General features: G+C 46.4%; 1 long non-coding RNA gene across 1 annotated transcript; it reads right to left on the reverse strand.

Moving 5' to 3' along the window:
- Positions 1-338: 338 nt before the first annotated feature.
- LOC119381301 (uncharacterized) lies at positions 339-16,917 on the reverse strand. Its single transcript, XR_005181369.2, has 3 exons — positions 16,885-16,917; positions 1,218-1,262; positions 339-380 (listed from the first exon to the last, which is right to left on the reverse strand). It is a non-coding gene; the product is annotated as an uncharacterized LOC119381301 (long non-coding RNA).
- Between the last annotated feature and the right edge of the window lie 2,328 nt (positions 16,918-19,245).

Here is a 19,245-nt window from a genome sequence, read left to right on the forward strand (position 1 = left end):
CCATAATTTTGACGAAACAAACAAACAATCATTGTCGACACTTGCAGCACGTTGCTCAAGCACAAAGACGTAAATGTGACAGTTGTTACCTCCCTTGTCCTCTGTATACTTATACGTTTATTTCTGACGTCGTCCTTTGTGCTTCGGTGGCGCGCTGCAAGTATCGAGCTGCTTGTCGTTCTTCGTGTGACATTCCAATTCCGTGCTATCGCATTGATTGCTTCGCCCTTGCTGCGAAATTTTGACTTTTCTTTGCAGCTTCCCGATAAAATGGGAAGGTGACATCTCCTTCCGTTCACGAACGAAACGTATATTATGAATCGAAATTTACTTACCGCGTGACGTCCTTGGTTTTGGCTTATCTTCAGAGTCTTTATCACCTGAAAATGTGCGTTTAAGGAATAATTTATTTGAGCTGTTCTTCTATAACAAGAAGAGAGGAATCGTCGTAAATTACGCTATATGCCGTAACCATTTGTCACGGCACACAATATAAACGCAACATGAAGAGGATTCTAGCGAACAAACAGACATGAGGCATATAGACTAGTCCGTACTTGTTTAGACGCGTTACCAATGAAAAACCCCGCCAGCACCGTTGTCTGCAAGCAATGTATAATTTTATAATTATACCAGTGTTTCTTTATGGTGTATTTAGCAGTTAGTGTTAAAAAGCGTTCGTATAATTCGTTTCCTTATTTCGTTCCTTAACCTTTCATTGCTATTGTCTGATCGTTTTTGCAGTTGTATATTTTCTGTTCTATGCTACTGTTTTGCTACTGTTTCCTTCTCCATGCGCGGTGCGTCTAAAACCCGGCACTGGCGTTTCGCCTCCGCTTCTTTTTTCCCTAGTTCTGTGTCCCTAGACTCCTGACGCTGGCGTTTCGCTGGCTCGAACAGGTGAATGATCCTTCGGCGACGGCAGTGTTGGCGCTGGCGCTAGCGTTCCAAATGTGCAGCCGTGTCAGCTTATATGTATTAAAGGTAGGTGACGTTGCGTGTCGTTGACGCGAGACATGAGACGACGACAGGGCGATCCCTTAAGGATCTCCGCAGTTAAAAGCGTGGGTTTCGGGTTAGAGTCTTAGGCGTATATATGTCCTTCAGTGGGAATCTTTCTGAGATGTTTATATAGATTCCCTTTGCAGCTTCGTGATATGTACGGCAACGTGACAAATTCTGCCATTAACGCGCCATATGAATGAAAACAGACTTACCGCGTGATGTCGTTTCTGCTGGTTCTCTTTCGGAGGCAGTATCGCCTAGAAAAGTGCATTTAAGAATTTATTTTTACTGATCTTCTGGTAAATACAAGAATTAAGGACTCGCTCAAAAGTACGCGAGGTACCATAGCGCTGAGCCAACGGCAGCTAAAAGAAGCACCATGAAAAGTACTTTGGATAAACAAGTCACAAGACGATTGACATATTTCAACCACGCACTCCTTACGCATTACACAAGTTGTCATGACTAGAGCGATTCTAGGCTTGTGCCACGTGATGCGCCATCTTTTAAAGGGACACTTTGTAAGACGTGACGGCTTCATAGGTTTTTTCAGTAGCAGCGCCAGGCACCCTCGTGGCTCTCAGCGGTGATAATTGATTGCCAAGCAGAGAACCTCGGTAAAGTCTGGTCCGAACCCGCGTTTTATCATTTTTATTATACGACGAAGGGTGCGTGTGCTATTATACCGCACTGCGAGTTTTTGAAGGCCACTCCTGAGAGGACACGTACGGCTGCGCCTAAAACATATCTACCGTAGAAAAACAACGCTTGCTTAGAATGACAGATGATTGTGCTAACTGGTAAGTACGCATAATGAAAAAGGTGGTAGCTATATCATAGACTCGCTCCTGATCGTGGTAAAGAAATTGAGAAGTCAATACGGTGATAACGGTGTTTTATGGCGCGAATAGCTAGGTAGAATAAGCTAGGTAGAAGAGAAATTAGCAAGTAAAAAAAAAACGATATATTTGTGTAGTAAACAAAATGGAAATTTCCAGACTGTAGTAGAGGGTGCATTATGAAGTTCCTTCCAGCTGCGGTCACTCTACGCAAGTCAGACGGATCGTTGCATTAATTAGAGTTCAATAGGGCATAAAAGGTCACTAAGTGGAGGATCGCTTTCTCATCTTTCTTTGTGCTATTGAGACTGTAAATACGAGCCCAAGTTCGATAAATGTGCCACTTTAGACGGACACTGAAACGTGGAAACGCGTCTAATGTCGATACTTCGCATATTAATGGTAGTGAAACGCGCGTGTGAGCCAGCATTAGAATAAGAGAGATAAACGTTTATTGATGAGTGGCTAGGTACTAGGTACTGAAGATAGGAGGGTCCCTCATTCCAGTAACCCTCTGGCCTGGACCACCCGCCGGGCTCGCGCTACAGGTTGGCGCTGATGGCCAAGCCCCCACAAGGGATCGCTGCTCCCACGCTTGAGGCAGGACGTTTGGGTCTACATCCGTTGCTGCTGGTTGTAGCGCTGGAATGCTTGCTTTGCTATGCAGTTGAAGGTGTTGAAGAGTCTCTGCCACATTGCAGTGTGGACCGATCTATCCGTATAACGTTGGTTTGATATGATGCAATAGGGTCCCGTGAATGAACGTACCGCGTTGAAATCACCTTTGTCGGTGCCTTAGGCTTTTGTGAGTTTGGGAAGTCGGAGACGGTATAACCTGCGTTCATGTGTAGTATTGCAGAACTGCACGGTAGGTTAGTAGTAATGATTCTGTTTTGTCTGGTGCCGCTGTTTTGTGGAAGGTGCCTCGGATCTTGTGCAGGAAGGCCCGGGTGACGCATGCTCGAGCCGCGGCGGGTGCCGCTTCATTCCCCTCGAGGTCCTGGTGGCGCGAAACCTACAGTACACAGGTGTAGGCGGGAGGAGTGTCGATGCGTTTGAGTGGATATCTAACTTTGAAGTAGCGGCGTGCGGCTGTGTACAAGGCGACGTAGAACACTATGAAACCTTACTCGTCTGGGCAGCGAGTGCTATAGCGGCCTGGGCGGCTGTGCCCGCCGAACAGGCCGCTATAGGGAACCCAAGCTCAAGTTTGCGGAGCGACAACAGCACCGCGCTGCGGCTCTGTCGAAAAGCTCTGGAGCTACCGGGTGCATGCGCGGCTGACTCAGCCCCTTTCACGGTAGCGGTAGCGCACGGCGCACGCGTTCTTCTATCGGTGCGGGTAACTGGGGGGCCGTCAGCTCGGCTCGTTTAACCGAGAGGCTTGCTGTGCGAAGCTGCGCATTTCCCCGATGGCAGCAGCGACCCCACGGAAGTGGACGCGAGGTCGGAAGTATTGCTGTGTGGTGGGCTGCCCCAACAGTACATACACCCAAGGCACACGATCCGCCTGTAAAACTGTATCGGTTCCCAGACGCGTCGCACGAGAAATAAATGCGGCAAACGTGGATAGCTTACAGCGCTGTCTCGCCTTCTATTTTGGCCGTCTGAGTTCATCGCTTTCTTTCGTTTCGACTACCTGAATCGGTACGTAACGCGGCGCATGCACGCAGCGACTAGTAATGATTATTCGCTGTCCTCTCGCATTGTGAAAGTCCAGTTACGGTTGTAGGTGAAACAACTTTCTGTTTTGATTCTCCGTGTTCGTGAGACCTGCCCGTCGTTGTTGAACGTTCACACTCGCGTTATACCTTTAACGCTGCGCGGTCGATTGAATGCAACTGAACTCGCCACCTTTTCAGAAGTTTGGCGCCTGCAATTCACGCGTCGGAAGGCTGTTTTATCCCACGGGAACGGACGTCTGTGAATTTTCAGCAAGCTTTGACATCGTTCTGCAGGTTTTTTTTTTGTTTTTGTCACTTTATTAGGGTGATATATATTTAAGCCGCTAAATATAACTGGCACTTAATACGTGCTTTGCATTTTCAACCTTGAAGTAACCCCTTCCGACTTTCTGCGATTTGCTAGCCGCATTCGTGCAGCAGGTATTACACGCCTGTGAAGTCGATATCCTCATAAAAGAGAGTGCAAGCACGACGCGAGAACCGAAAGATCGAGGCGAGCTGTTCATGTTGCTTCACATTGGATAAAGCCCAGGTAGCTACCTCGCGTCTTAATCGGTGGGTGATTCTCCAGCGGCACGGAGGGTTGACTCTAACCGTCTCAGGAAACAGTGCCATGGCCGTATAAGTACTTTTTTCCGCACGCCGCAAACGTTTGTTCACGAAGTACACGGCTGCTACTGTAAGCATGCCATATCAAAACAACAATCATATGATTCGTAGTGCACACCACAGAAATCGATAGCATGTACGGCCTCATTTCGGAGTTGTGGACTTATTCATCTTTACCATGAGAGAATGAGACTTACCTCGAGTATACGTCCTAGACGGCGTAATCCCGACTTGGGAAATGCATTTCGCTTTGAGTCGGGCGTGGTTGTCGTCGATCGTCTGCTCTTCACCGTTAACGTGATTGACGAGCCTTTCTCATTTTATCATGTTCGCTTTTCGGAAGTGCCAGTCAAGCTTGAAAATCCTTTTGAAGCCGCACTGCAAGCGGTACATTGTGAGGCTCCGCAAGTGCACCGCGAGAGCTCTGCACGTGCACAGAAGCGGGCAGCAACGCGGTGGAGAGAAGGGAACATGCACGCGCTTACACCCCAGTTTTCTCTTTTTCTGCCAGAGATGGCGCTGCCTGTAGAGAGCAGGAGCGCCACTAAGCGTTGCTTGGGGAGCCTATAGTCACCGGCGCGAGTGCGTCCCCTGATTGTCTGTGACGCTAACCGCGAACGCGTTACGTCCCGAACAGTTGGCTGCGTCCACATATCGCGCGCACGGGTAATTACGGTGGTTATTCCTGACGGCGCATGCTCGGGGAGCCGTCTTCCTCGGGGATGTTCAGGCTACATGTTGCGAGGGATCCGCTGTACCTCCAGGTTTTCTCGAAGCTGCGACGGTATCTTGACTCTACGTTTGTCTTCAGGTTTCAGGATGGCTGTGCATCCTGTGCATCGGATCAGTGCTCGGTCTGTGGGTTCAAGCTTGAGTCTGCTGACCGGTTGATGAGGTGTGCTTCGGCGAGATCTGTCTAGGTATTGTTAACACTCTTGCGAAGTAATCTGTCAGAGAGGGGGCTAGTGGAAATCCTAGGGCAACCGTCGCGGCCTTCGTATCAGTAGATTTACCTTTTGTTGCTCCGCCGTCTTCAGGTGGAGCTAAGGAGTTGCGACCTTTATGCAGCTTTAAAGCAGGGCTTGTACCATTCTGAAGGGGTCGTGTTCTTTGAAGCCACTGCGGCGGTTTGTCACCCGTCGGATGACGTGAGTGAGCTGTGTCATGGTGTTCTCCAGCCAGGGTAGTGTAGCGGAGCGGAGCCGTCCTTATGTATGTCGAATCCAAGGACTTGAAGCGAGTCAACTTGCAGTAACGGGATGCCTTTTATAAAGACTTGTGGGTGCGCCGCGTCGTAACTAGGCAGTCTGCCTTAGGTGCGTGCCCCAAGTACTGACAGTTGGGATTTTTCCGGAGAGCGCTGAAGCCCGCAGGTCTTGTGGTATCCAGACGTTGAGGTCCAATGAGTTTACCCGCCTCCTGAAGACGTCATCCTGTTTACCCTGCTTGCCCCTCTTGTCTACATAGTGATATCATGTGCAAATAGCGCATGGTGTATCCCTGGGACAGTGCTCAGGAGTGGGGGAAACCTTCAGAAACGCCACGTTGAAAAACATTGGTGAGACCACCGAACCTCGTGACGAACCTTTACTAGATAGGTAAAAAGGCTTTCTCTGGATGTTGGCAATCCCTACTGTGGCCTTACTGTTGGAGAAAAGAAATTAAATATATGAGCAGTTATCGCTAGCCTAAACCTGCTCAGGTGCTTGAAAAGGTGGTGCTCTATAACAGAGCACGCGCAGCTAAGTTTTGTGTGGTCCTCCTTTTCCGCTATTGTGCGATTTTTCAGTTGAGTTGGCTTTTGTTGTGTGTCCTGCGTCGGTTGTTTGGACGCCCACGGTATTCGTGATGTCAGCTTGCTCTTTTGATATTATGCGGATAAAAAATCGGCAGATTCCACGCAGTGTGGGAATCGATGTAATGCGAAGCAGCCAGCAAAGAGCTGCATACATCGTCTTGTCTGTCATTGAGGCTAATGAATTCATTGATGCCGTGGCATCTAGTTCACCATATATCGCGAGATTGTCATACATGCACGCGTGTACAATCTGGTATATGCCATGATAATGAAACATATATTCTGCTACATATATAGGATGCGTGATCTGCTATTTATGTTCAGCACTCCTGTCATGCCATACCAATTTAAGTATAATCCAGTTAACAAAATGGCCGCGAGCGGACCATGACCATGGCGTCTAAATCATGTCTACATGACATGCATGTCATGATTTTCGTGTTACGACCTGTTATTTATGTTCGCCGCACCGACGTCGAGCAATACCAATTTTGGTCTATATCAAGCTAACGAAACGGCCGCCAGCGCACCATGGGCATGGCACGTAAGTCATACTATGCATGACATGCGTGTCATGATTTTGATGTTACCACCTGTTATTTAGGTTCGTGACACAGCCACGTCGCGAGATACCAATTTTGGTGTATATCAAGCTAGCGAAACGGCCGCCAGCGCACCATGAGCGTGGCACAGAAGTCATGCTGTGCATGACATGCGTGTCATAATTTTCATGTTACCACCTGTTATTTGTGTTCGTCGCACAGTCACGTCGCGCATACCAGTTTTGGTACATATGAAGCTAGCAACGGCCACCAGCGCACCATGAGCGTGGCACGTAAGTCACGCTGTGCATGGTATGCGTGTCATGATTTTCATGTCACCGCCTGTTATTTGTTTCGTCACACAGTCACGTCGCGCGATACCAATTTTGGTATATATCAAGATAGCGAAACGGCCGCTAGAGCACCATGAGCGTGACACGTAAGTCACGCTGTGTATGACATGCGTGTCATGATTTTCATGTTACCACCTGTTATTTGTGTTTGTCACACTGTCACGTCGCGCGATGGAAATTTTGGTGTATATCAAGCTAGCTGAACGGCCGTCAGCGCCCCATGAGCGTGGCACGTAAGTGATGTACATGACATGCGTGTCATGATTTTCATCTTACTTCCTGTTATTATGTTCGTCACACAGTTACGTCGCGAGATACCTATTTTGGTGTATATCAGGATAGCGAAATGGCCGCCAGCGCACCATGAGCATGGCACGTAAGTCATGCTGTGCATGACATGCGTGTCATGATTTCCTGTTACCACCTGTTATTTGTGTTCGTCACACATTCACGTCGCGCGATAGCAATTTGGTATATATCAAGCTAGCGAAACAGCCGCGAGCGCACCATGACCGTGGCATGTAAATCATGCTGTACAGGACATGCGTGTCATGATTTTCATGCTAACTCCTGTTATTTGTGTTCGTCAAACAGTCACGTCACGAGATACCAATTTTGGTGTATATCAAGCTAGCGAAAAGGCCGCCAGCGCACCATGAGCGTCGCACGTAAGCCATGCTGTACATGACATGCGTGTCATGATTTGCACGTTAGGACCTGCCACCTATGTTCGTCATACGATCTTGTCACGCCATACCAATTTTGGTATACAGCAAACTAACGAAACGGCCGCAAGAACAGCAAAACAATGGCATGTAAATCTTGTCGTTCATGACAAGGATATCATAATTTTCATGTTATGACCTGTGATTTATGTTCGTCATAAAGTCATGTTTCACCATACCAATTTTGGTGTATATCCAATTAACGAAACGGCCAGGAGAGAAGTCGTAGGCGGCTAGATAGATATAGATAGATAGATAGATATAGATAGATAGATAGATAGATGATAGATAGATAGATAGATAGATAGATAGATAGATAGATAGATAGATAGATAGATAGATAGATAGATAGATAGATGCGCTCAAAGTCGCAGAAGTTGGCTAAGAAATGCTTCGCATTTAATAAGTTGGCGCCTGTACACAATTGCTGCAGCTGCGAAGTGCGTTGCGTGTGGTGACTTATTTTCGCCACAGCGAGAACCAACCGATCGATCAGTGTAGTCGTTAAGGTGCTGATCATGGCTCTGCAAAGGCAGTTCTGCAGCGTGAACAACTTAGATGATGCATGAGCTTCCCTTTAAAGAGCAGAACGCGATAGCGATATAAAAGTCAGATAATTGTAAACTGGAAAATAAGAAATTTACGCTTGGTTTATTCTTGGACTTGAAAAAGGCTTTTGATTCGATACATTAGGACATACTATTAAGGAAACTGTCATGGTATGGCATACGCGGGATTGGCCTTGAGCTTTTGCAAAACCATTTACATAACCGGTACGAACAGCTACGTCCATGTCACTTACAGTTGCCAAGGGGTTCCGCAGGGTTCTATATTGGGGCCCTTTACTTTTTTGCTTTATGTAAAGATATTGTTTGCATACCAACCTCCGCACAGCTTATGTATGCAGATGGCACAAACGTATTTTTACATCAGGACACTTAGAAACGCTAGAAAAAAACGTAAACGAGTATATGACATCACTCTCAAACTGGCTTAGACAAAACAAGCTACAGTTAAATGCCAAGAAGACGACATATATTATATTCCGCCCATTAAATAAACAGTAAAATATGAATAAAGATAAGCTTTGACGGAAACACTATAAAGGAGGAAAAAACGCCAGAAATTCCTCGGGGTATGGTTCAGTGAAGACTTAGCATAGAATGTTCACATTAATGGTTCTGTTAAGCAACTTGCGCGAACGGTAGGTGCCTATACAGAATTGGATCACTTATTCCTCTGTGGCTAAAGAAAAATTTGTACAATGCCCTTTCTATTTATACTTTGCCGTAGTAAATGCTCTGCTTGGTGCGTTGGTTCAGTCTAGAATAAATTTGAGCACAAAAGGACAAGACACAAGAAGACAAGACGACTAAACAAGCGCCCACTACCAACGTTTAGTCGTCTTGTCTTCGTGTGCCTCTTCCCTTTGTGCTCAAATCTATTCTAGACTATACTTTACCGGTTGGACTGCTGCATTGTTCACAGTCGCAACCTCACAGCAATATATTATTTCGTGAAACTGCAATCTTGTTGGCACTCCCCTATGACTGTGATTATCTGCACACACCTCACTCTGTTCTCAAAACAAATAAGTGTGCACCAAGTTTTGAATGACTGATTTGATGCTTACACACATGTAGCTTTCTACGAGAACACGAAGGGTATGTAAAATTACACCATCTCCCGCTAAAGGGGACCATGAGGCGATGCGAAGCCGGAACACTTGCACGATCGCGTTCCGTTGGCGTTCGTTGGGCATGCTACCGACCTCGCGTCGTGGAACGCGAAGAGGACGCTACGCGCGTCGTATCTTTCATCTAGCCTGGCCGTTAATTCTCACAGGGCGAGCGGGGAACGCGGTCGACAGGCGGGCGAGAGGGGGGCAGCGTAGGAGAGGAGAGAGAAGGGGAGGGGACGCGCATGCACTCGAGCTCATCGCGGCGTTGCGCAGGAGAGAATTTCGGCATGTCTAGCCCGCGTTCAGAGAAAGAGTGGAAAGGGGGGGGAGAGGGGTATATGTGAGGGAGGAGGGAGAGGGGAAGGGAGAGGGGAAGGGGAGAGGGTGAGGGAGGGAGTGTGTGGAAAGGGTATGCGCATGCGCAGTAAGAGTGGTCACGCCGCACACCACCACCACCGGATTGAGCTCCGCCTTAAGATACTTCGCATCTAAAACATTACAATTAACTACGCAGTCCTCACAAAATATGTGCTTATGTCACCTGCTCTCACAAATGCCTGCCCTAACCCCTGCATTTAGGCACCTGCAAGAACAGAGGAGTTCTGATTCTTTAGTGTGCGAACCGTTTCGGGTCCTGAACACAAAACCAGCACTTTGTTTATCATGAATATCTTGCGCTTCAAACTAACGTCCCCGTAACAAAAAACGCCAGGCCTGCGCGGAAAGCGCAGCACAGTCACAGCGAAAGCTCGAAGAGCGGCATTTCTAGAGCCGTTATAAATTCTCTTGTGGCTACTGATACAAGTACACTAGAACGTACCCACTACGCCACAAATCATAATTTTGTGAAGTTGGGAAGCAGCCACCACGACATTACTCGTAATTCTGCGCAGAAGCGAGGTACCTTCTGTAAGGCATTATGAGCAATTTCTGGATGGACGGTTGATAACGATGAAGAAGTATGGCTGATCCCTTTGTAATGGGTTGGGAGCTTTAAAGGACCCACTTGTTACGTAATTCACATTGAGTGATGCTCGGTTGTTATTTCACCCTCCCACCACGCATTATACATACGCTAACGTGCGAATGAGATAGAGAGAGGGAATTACCTTATTGAGACCCTGAGCAAACGGATCATGGGAGCGTTAGGGCTTCCTTCGCAACCAATAGAAGTGCACTTGCGAGGAACCCATACGCTATAAATCATCAATTTTTTGAAGTACGGAAGCAGCGACTAAGCAATTTTTCTTCATTCTACGCAGAACTAGGACAATTATGGAAAGCAAACTATGGAATACCAATCAAGCAAATAGTTAATGAATTGAATAATAGCATACAGTGTGATGTTTCTCTAGAGCATTTAAAAAACAAGCTAAAGAAATTATATGAAAATGAAATAACTTATCACCACTATCCATCCACGTTCGATAAGAAATGCTTCGCATTTAAAAAACGGCAGATCCCACGCACTGTGGTAATCGATGTAATGCGAAACAGCCGGCAGAGTGCTGCTACATCGCCTCGCTTGTCTTGAGACAAGTGAAGTCATTCATGCCATGGCATCTAGTTCACTATATATCGCATGCGCGACATGTATGCATACATGTACAATCCGTTTAATGCCATGCTAGCGAAACGTACATTCCGGAATATACAATGCATGACCTGTCATTTATGTTCATTACGCACTAGTGTCATGCTATACAAACTTTGGTATATATCCAGTTAACAAAACGGCTCGAAGCCCGCCATGACACTTTCATGTTAATCATGACGTACATGACTTCCATCTCATGATTTTCACGTTATCACCTCTGATTTACGTTCATCATACAGTGTCGTCGCGCAATACCAGTTTTGGTCTATATAAAGCCAGCGATACGGCCGTGAGTGCACCATGAGCGCGGCAGGTAAATGATGTCCTGCATGACACGTATGTCACAATTTTCATGTTACCATCTGTCAGTTATGTTCGTAATTCAGAAATGTCTCATCACACCAGTTTTGGTACGTTTCCATTCATTTAAACAGCCACGAACGCCCAGAGACCATGTAATATAAATCATGGTGTACATGACATGCATGCCATGATTTGCACATTAGGATCTTCACTTGTGTTTGTCATACATTATTGTCACGCAATACCAATTTTGGTAATATCGAATTAACGAATCGGCCACAAGAGCCCCAACGCCGTGGCATGTAAACCATGCTGTTCATGACATGCTTATCATGATTTCCATGTTATGACCTGTTATTTATGTTCGTAAGACGGTCATGTTATGTCATTGCAATTTTGAGATACATACCACTAACGAAACGGCCAGAAGAGCTCAAAGTCGTATGCGCCTACATCGATAGATAGATAGATAGATAGTAGATAGATAGTAGATAGATAGATAGATAGATAGATAGATAGATAGATAGATAGATAGATAGATAGATAGATAGATAGATAGATAGATGCTCAAAGTCGCAGAAGTTGGCTAAGAAATGCTTGGCATTTAAAAAATACGTAACAGTGTACTGCGTTCTTGCCAGGTATGGCTCAGAAATGTCCACAGCTTGTAGCACTATAAGAGAATGCATAGGTAGGCATGCGCCTACTTCTTAATACTAACATTCTGAAAACTGCATGCAACGTTTCTAAATATCGCTTTTTCTGCACACGTTAGCGCTTCCCCTCCACCTAACTATGTAACCTCATCTATATATTTCATGCGTAGAATTTCTGTCGACTTTCTGTTTCTACTATGTGAGTCGCAATTCAATAAATAAATTGCATATGCTGTGAGTGCACTAAACAATAATTTAGCTTTTATGGTATGTGAGGATCAGCTCTTCATCATTTTAAAGAAGAAAATATTTCAACTTATACCTCGTTTAATTTGAGAACAGGATAACTTTCGCAAACAGGCGTGTACACAAGCAATTTGGTTATTGCAACGGGATTGCATGAAAAAATCGAGCACTCCTCCTCCTCCTCTCTCTCTCTCTATCTCTCTCTCTATATATATACATATATATATACATATATATATATGTCTATATATATATATATATATATATATATATATATATATATAATATATATATATATATATATATTATATATATATATATACTAAGCTTTAAAGGGGCCCTCGAACACTTTTTTGAAGCGCCTACATCGCTGCTTACCGCAGCAACGCGTAGTGGCGCTCGCCAGAACTATGCGGGCGGAAATGACGAAGATGAGCGCTGGCCTATGATTGGATAAATGTAACGTTAGAAGTAATAGCGGCGTTGCATCACAAAAGGGGTTATTATTGGGTTTAGTTTTTCTTCAGCATTCTTTTTTCACTGAACACCAACTAGACAGACGATCTTATGGCATCTTCGGCTGAGCCGCACTGGCACCGTGGCGGTGGAAGCGAAGTTACGTCAAACACCGCCCGAGTTTCAGGCCCCGCTACGGCCCAGACGAACGTGTGAGCCAGGGAACTCGAATCTGAGACAGCAGCGCCGTCTGCTAGACGCGCACAGCAGTCGAAATTCAGCAGACGACATTTTGCAATGGCGGATTTGCACTGGAATTGAGAGCGCGAACGACGGAAAACCAGACGATTAGAGACGCTTGCGAGACGCTGTGCGTCCAGCGTGTACTTGCCTGCACTAACACGCGCTTTTGCTGCGTCAGATTTGCACAAACTCGACGAAGGTTGGTAGTTTCTGCATCGTTTTTGCTCTGCGGTGAAATCCCGACAGCAAAAGTAGCCTTGTGTGAGCACAGCCGGACGATTTACAGCGCACGCATGTTTACCTCCATCCGGCCGTGTTCTGCTGCAGAGACAGCTGTGAATTTCGCCTGCGTTGATGGAACGTCGCAGCGCGTCTGCCAGCGCGCGCTGAACGACGGGATTGCACCACGCTCCACCGTCGATCTCTGCGGTGGCGCGCTGGCGTGCACTCGTTTCGTGGCCGGCCCAGCCGAACATGCGGCACCGCACGCGTGGTGCCCAGACGAACGTACGGCACCGCACGAGTGCGCAGAATACGCCACGAGTGCCGCCAGCCGAAGATGCCATTAGACATTTCAGCTTTAAAACTGCAGCGCCCGGCAAAGAATGCGCCGAACGCCACGGCGATGGAGGGAAACGCGCTCGGGACGCTCCAGGCGCCGTTGTTTGTAGAAACTAAAGGGAAAAAAATCACAGCATATCCACGGAGTGAATGATGATGAGTGGGCGAAGCTGCGGAGGTTCATCGGTAAACCGTGAATCTTCCGTGAACTCTGCCCAGTACATCATCACCGACGTGAGATCGGGCGCGTTTATACTAAAGGTTCGACGAGTTATGACGACTTGCACCTCACTTTAATTTTACATGTACGCTGTGAATTTTCATTGTTTAGAAAAACCATTGCTTTAGAAAACATCTGGCGTCTTTCGTTAAAGGGCCCCTCACCAGGTGACCTAACGAATTTTAGTTACACATTGCAAGTTGTTGCGAGCCCAATAAAGAGCATTATGCCGCAAGAATTTTTCTAATCGGTCGGTTAGAAGCTGAGAAAAACAATAATTTGTAGCGGCGCGAAACCATGATGCGAGGAGGCGAGCTGCAAACCCTCGCCGCTCGCCCCGTGTAGCCTTCGCAAGCCAAAACCCTTCCCTGCCCTCTTCGGCACGCGAGCGGAAGGATCACATAACGCATACGCATGAACACGTCATACGCACGAATGTCACGAGCGCATGACGCGCCCGAACCAGCCCGAGCCCCCGAGACGCGAGCGGTGTTGTGGCGGCGTTCTTTGCGCTTCATCTCTGCAAGTTTATGCCGAATGCGCCCTCGCCGATCACTTGGCTTTCAACCTATTACTGAGCACGAAAGCTGCAACATTTGTACGGACGCGAGACTAGCAGTGTGCCGCATGAACATCTAGTTAGACGCGGGAGGATAAATGAGCTTAATGAGCGCTGGAACGCAGTAGAAAATTAGTTTCGTTGTAAAGGGTGGCGTCTGCACGATGCGCAAAGCGCGAGAACACGAATGCGTGCGAAACGGAGGTAGATTAGTCTCGAATCTCGCTGCGATTCGCAGTAAAAATTAAAAAAAGAAAACGCACACATTCCGTTTGTGTGTTTTATTATTGCTCTCAAGTTTTATTCATCCATTCAAGCACAAATTACAAAAACTACGCGCCGTGTCAAATAATTATCGCAGTGTCACGTGCTACTGTTGGCGACGTCAGAGCACACTCGTCTACGTAGAGGAGCGACGTCACAGCACTACCATCTACGTAGGGCCATTCTCTCATGCACGTCATCCCCTCATTCTCTGGGCGCGTGGACGCGAGAAGAAGGGCAAGCAGCGTTCAGCTTGAAATTTGACCCATTTACGCGGCGCGTAGCGTTGCAAATTTTGGCAGACGTATGGTGAACGCCTAGTGCATGGATTGCGCTCGTCAGCTCAAAATTGTCAAACCTGGTGAGGGGCCCTTTAAGCAGCTGGCGTCTTTTCGTTTTGCTTTAGAAACATCTGGCGTTATTCCGTTTGCTTTTACAAAACATCTGGCGTCTTTCGTTGGTTTATTTCATCAATCAACGGCGTTTTGAACAAAATTTTTATTGTTTAATCACGCACAGGAGAAATCTCACCAGGCACTACCTTGGAGGTAAAGAATGGCTGCTAATGGGAATGAGAGACAGAAGAAGTCGGCTTTTAGCTACCGCTGCGAATTTTTTATTCTTCAACAACGCACAGGAAAAATCTCCCACCGGCACAACTTTGGAGGTCAAAGCGTAAGACTGGTTACGCACTACGACTACGGCTACGAGGGACGAACGGGTGCCGCCTTAAGGAGCTTCGCCCCTAAAAATGTAAGAGCGTTGATATAGACGCCGTCGCAACAAGAAACACGACTAAAGCTAGAAAACGTGATAGAGGCGTTCACGATCTGCCTCGTTTCGCACGCGCACTTCACTCTTAATGCACCACATTGTTTGTTACTATCGCAACGGCGTCATCAATACGGTGGAAAGAATGGCCAACATTGTATGCAAGCTTCCCGTACGTAGGATCTTTCAGTTCATTTCATTGGGGCGCCATCAGACGTCACAGGGCGAGTGAAACGTGGTCAGGTGACCCCGCGAGAATCGAGTTGAGGGTAGGCCTCCATTTTATTGTATTTTGAGTGTTCTAGGCTGAATAACTTCGGACTGCGTGCCCCTACCGCTGCCGTTCTTGCTGCACTAATCTCTTCAGCCTCCAGTTTACGCAACCCGAAAGTAAAAACTGTAAAACAATGAGGTCAGGAAAAGTGTTAGAGGGTCCCTTTAATGCACATTTTAAAGCGCGTCGTTCTCTTATCGATGCACATAGATGGCCTACGGCGCACGCAATACAGCAGTCTTGCATGAAACATTCAACGAGCAATAGGGATGTAAGTGTTTTTGTTTTTTAGGGGCGAAGCTCCTTAAGGCGGCACCCGTTCGTCCCTCGTAGTCGTGTGGTCGTAGTAGTGAGTAACAAGTCTTACGCTTTGACCTCCAAGGTGGTGCCGGTGGGAGATTTCTCCTGTGCGTTGTTGAACAATAAAAATTCGCAGCGTGCGCGTAACTAAAAGCCGAATTCTTCTGTCTCTCATTCCCCATTAGCAGCCATTGGCATGTTCCAGTAGGAAACGTTAGTAGAAGTAGAAGTGTAAGTGTTAGCTAAAAGCCGACTTCTTCTGTCTCTCATTGCCATTAGCAGCCATTGTTACCTCCAAGGTAGTGCCTGGTGAGATTTTCCTGTGCGTGATTAAACAATAAAAATTTTGTTCAAAACGCCGTTGATTGATGAAATAAACCAACGAAAGACGCCAGATGTTTTGTAAAAGCAGAACGAAAGAACGCCAGATGTTTTTCTTAAAGTGTAGTAGTAGTAGTTGCATGTAGCCACCTCGCCCGATCGTCAACGGGCGAGGTGGACCGGCAACGGCGCGAGGACCCTGCCGTACGAGAGTTAAATCACACTAAAAACATACTTTGCGGGCGATACACTCTAGTGAGCTTTCAACTTTTCGTCTTAATGTACATGATAAAGAAATTATTTCTACGAAAAACGCAAGGCACACCTTGAGCAATATGTTTGGTTTTGGGACGCTAAATGGAACCATGAGGCGATGCGAAGCCGGAGCACTTGCACGATCGCGTTCCGTTGGCTTTCGTTGGGCATGCTACCGACCTCGCGTCGTGGAACGCGCGTCCTGTCTTCCCTCTAGCCTTGCCTTTAATTCGCACAGGGCGAGCGGGGAATGCGGTCGCTCTTGGCGCTCTTTCGCTCGGGAGCGGACTTCTTCCTGCATTTCACCGATCACAAGTGATAATGAAGGGACCACGTAAACCAACAGTACAATAAAAGTTTGATGTTTAATAATACACGATGTTTCACACTCTTTATATTATGTACTGGGCGCATTTCACGGAAGAGTTTCACGGTTTACAGATGATTCCCTCCGTAGCTTCGCCCCACTCATCATCATTCACCCCGTGGATATGCTGTGATTTTTTTTAAATATTGTAAGTAATTGAGTGAAAAGTCATATAGATGAGAATATTGCAGCACGAATGCTGTTTTAGAACAAATACGAATTGATTTGCTAAATTAAGAGCGAGACACACTTACCGGGAGCTGCTGCAGTTCCATTAGATCCTTCATATCTGTGAAAGAGATGTAACGTACATATTTTCTGCTGGTCATGAAGGGATCCAACAGATAGATACACGGAGGGGATGGGTTTCAAACAGGAGAAAGTGCCTCAGAGCACGCTGGCCGACCTTTCGATAGGGGACCTATCTGTCAAAGGCGCCTTGTCATCCTTGGCGTGTTAGCTTTAAAGGGTTAGTGTTGACGTCATGTCCAGCAGTAGCGCTGGACATGACGTCAACACTAACCCTTTAAAACTAACACACTCTAGTCATGCACTAACATATTCATGCACTCACCACATTATTCACAAAACTCGTGAAGTCGAAGAAAGAAACAGTATGCGCGGCGTAAGAGAGGTAAAATTCACGCAAGTAAGGATCACATACAATTCCCTAAGTTAGTTATATTCAGAAGAAAAAATATTGCAAGGAAAGTAAATGCAGCGAAAATAGCCGAGTCATCCCACTTGTTAAGTTTGATGACGAGCGAAGCTCTTTAGCGCATGACACAGAGGTACCGCAGAATCTCAGACCTTAGCCATACCCTTAAACTAAACCCGAAATGTCGGTCCAGAAAGGCCCTTTTGAAGTCAGCGCATGTTTCTTTAAAATTTTCCATTGAGTAGCATAGGTATTTTTGCCACAGGTTGGTGTTTTGACGACAGTGTGTTGCCTTCACTTTTAGTCGACCGGTGATGAGCAGAGAAGTTACCGCAAATTCTGTGGTGCATACGTTTCTTGCACGCCTACGACCTCTTCCTTTTAGGGGACCTACAGTGAGTAGTGGGGCCTGCCGAATTTCTCTGCCACATAGGATTATATGTATAGACGGTTTCGCTGTTTACAAACACAGACCCTGGACGGCTTCCGGTTTCGTGCACTGATGTAGCATTGGCGAGGAACAAAAGCCTTGGCGGGTAGCCCGCAGATTTTCAACATTATAACCCTGTGCCTAGCGAAATATTTCAAATAAAGATGTTCTAATCTATACCCAACATTATAAGAGTTAGTCCTTAACTTACGCACCTTCCTTTTACCGAAGGCGGAAAAAAGGCTTTCCTTACTCTAACGTAACTTAAAACATGCTGTCCGCTTCAGTACTAGAGAGTGATAAATGAAGAACCGGAAAATTCTTGGGGTACAACACCTGCTGCTACTATCGCAGTCTTGAAACCATCTATAGACATCTTTGTTGTAAAAGTAAAACAAATTTCACAATGACTATTATAGTTAATTCAACACCACTGCCTTGTTGTGCATGCTTCTTTGTCATCGTATTGTTTCTTTCACTCTTTGTGAGTGGCTCTTATTTGTGGGAACACACGCACAGCCGCAGTTCCCCAATACAGTAAGCCGTTCGTAAGGTTCACTGTTGCAGTATTCCTCTGAAATTATACGTATTTCGACCTTATTACTAATACTCCTGTGATCAGACTCGCTCAAGTTATTTGTTGGAAAAAAGAAACGTTTTCTTAACATTTACGTGTTATTGACTTGCGACGTTTCTTAATCGGTCGTGGGAAACTGCGCGTAGGTATCGAATACCAGCAAGGGGCTCTTCATTAGCGTTTACAATCATTGCATGAGGATCCCCTTCGTCGCAGATGCATTACTGTTTCAGTTTTCCTTCACACCAGTTTCCTAGATAGTTTAGCTTGACTTGCTGTTAAAGAGACAGGGCGTGCAGACACGGACACAAGATAGAAGTCAAAACACCACAAACGCCCGACTAACAACTGAAGAGGCGCACAACGGCGGGAAAGAAACAGGGCACGAAAACTTATCTGCGTATGCCCATACAATAGCCGAACCTATTTATCCGGTACGCGTGGCGGTCTACGTGAGAGATAAATATTCGGACGCTTCATTACTTCTTTATGCAGATTAATCGATGGTTGGCTCACGCATGCGCTACCGCTATTGTCCATGTGCCAGGCCTCAACCACTTCATTTCTTCGCCGTTAAAAATCGCGCATTCATCGAATTTTGGTGTTCACTTGCATTCTCGACAATGTAACTACAGATTAAATTGTGAGCCCCCGGTTAGCGATCTCTTATGTTCCATTAATATCTGGTTAACACAGCCACCCGTTTGCCCTACGTAAAAGCGGTCGCAGCCAGAGGCCATTATACACCACACACGTACCGCACGTAGTAAATTTGTTGGTATATTTCGCGAAACAAATCTCAGTCCTCCTCTTGTCTATCACACGCTATTTTTTCTCTGTACGGCAGCACATATCTTACCTAGCTTATTGGCAGCCGTAAAAACAATATTAACGCCGTATCTACCCCCCCCCCCTCTTTCTTTATTTAGCATATGAGGCACGCAATGAAC

Source organism: Rhipicephalus sanguineus, chromosome 2 (genome assembly GCF_013339695.2).
Source record: "Rhipicephalus sanguineus isolate Rsan-2018 chromosome 2, BIME_Rsan_1.4, whole genome shotgun sequence".
NCBI lineage: Eukaryota > Metazoa > Arthropoda > Arachnida > Ixodida > Ixodidae > Rhipicephalus > Rhipicephalus sanguineus.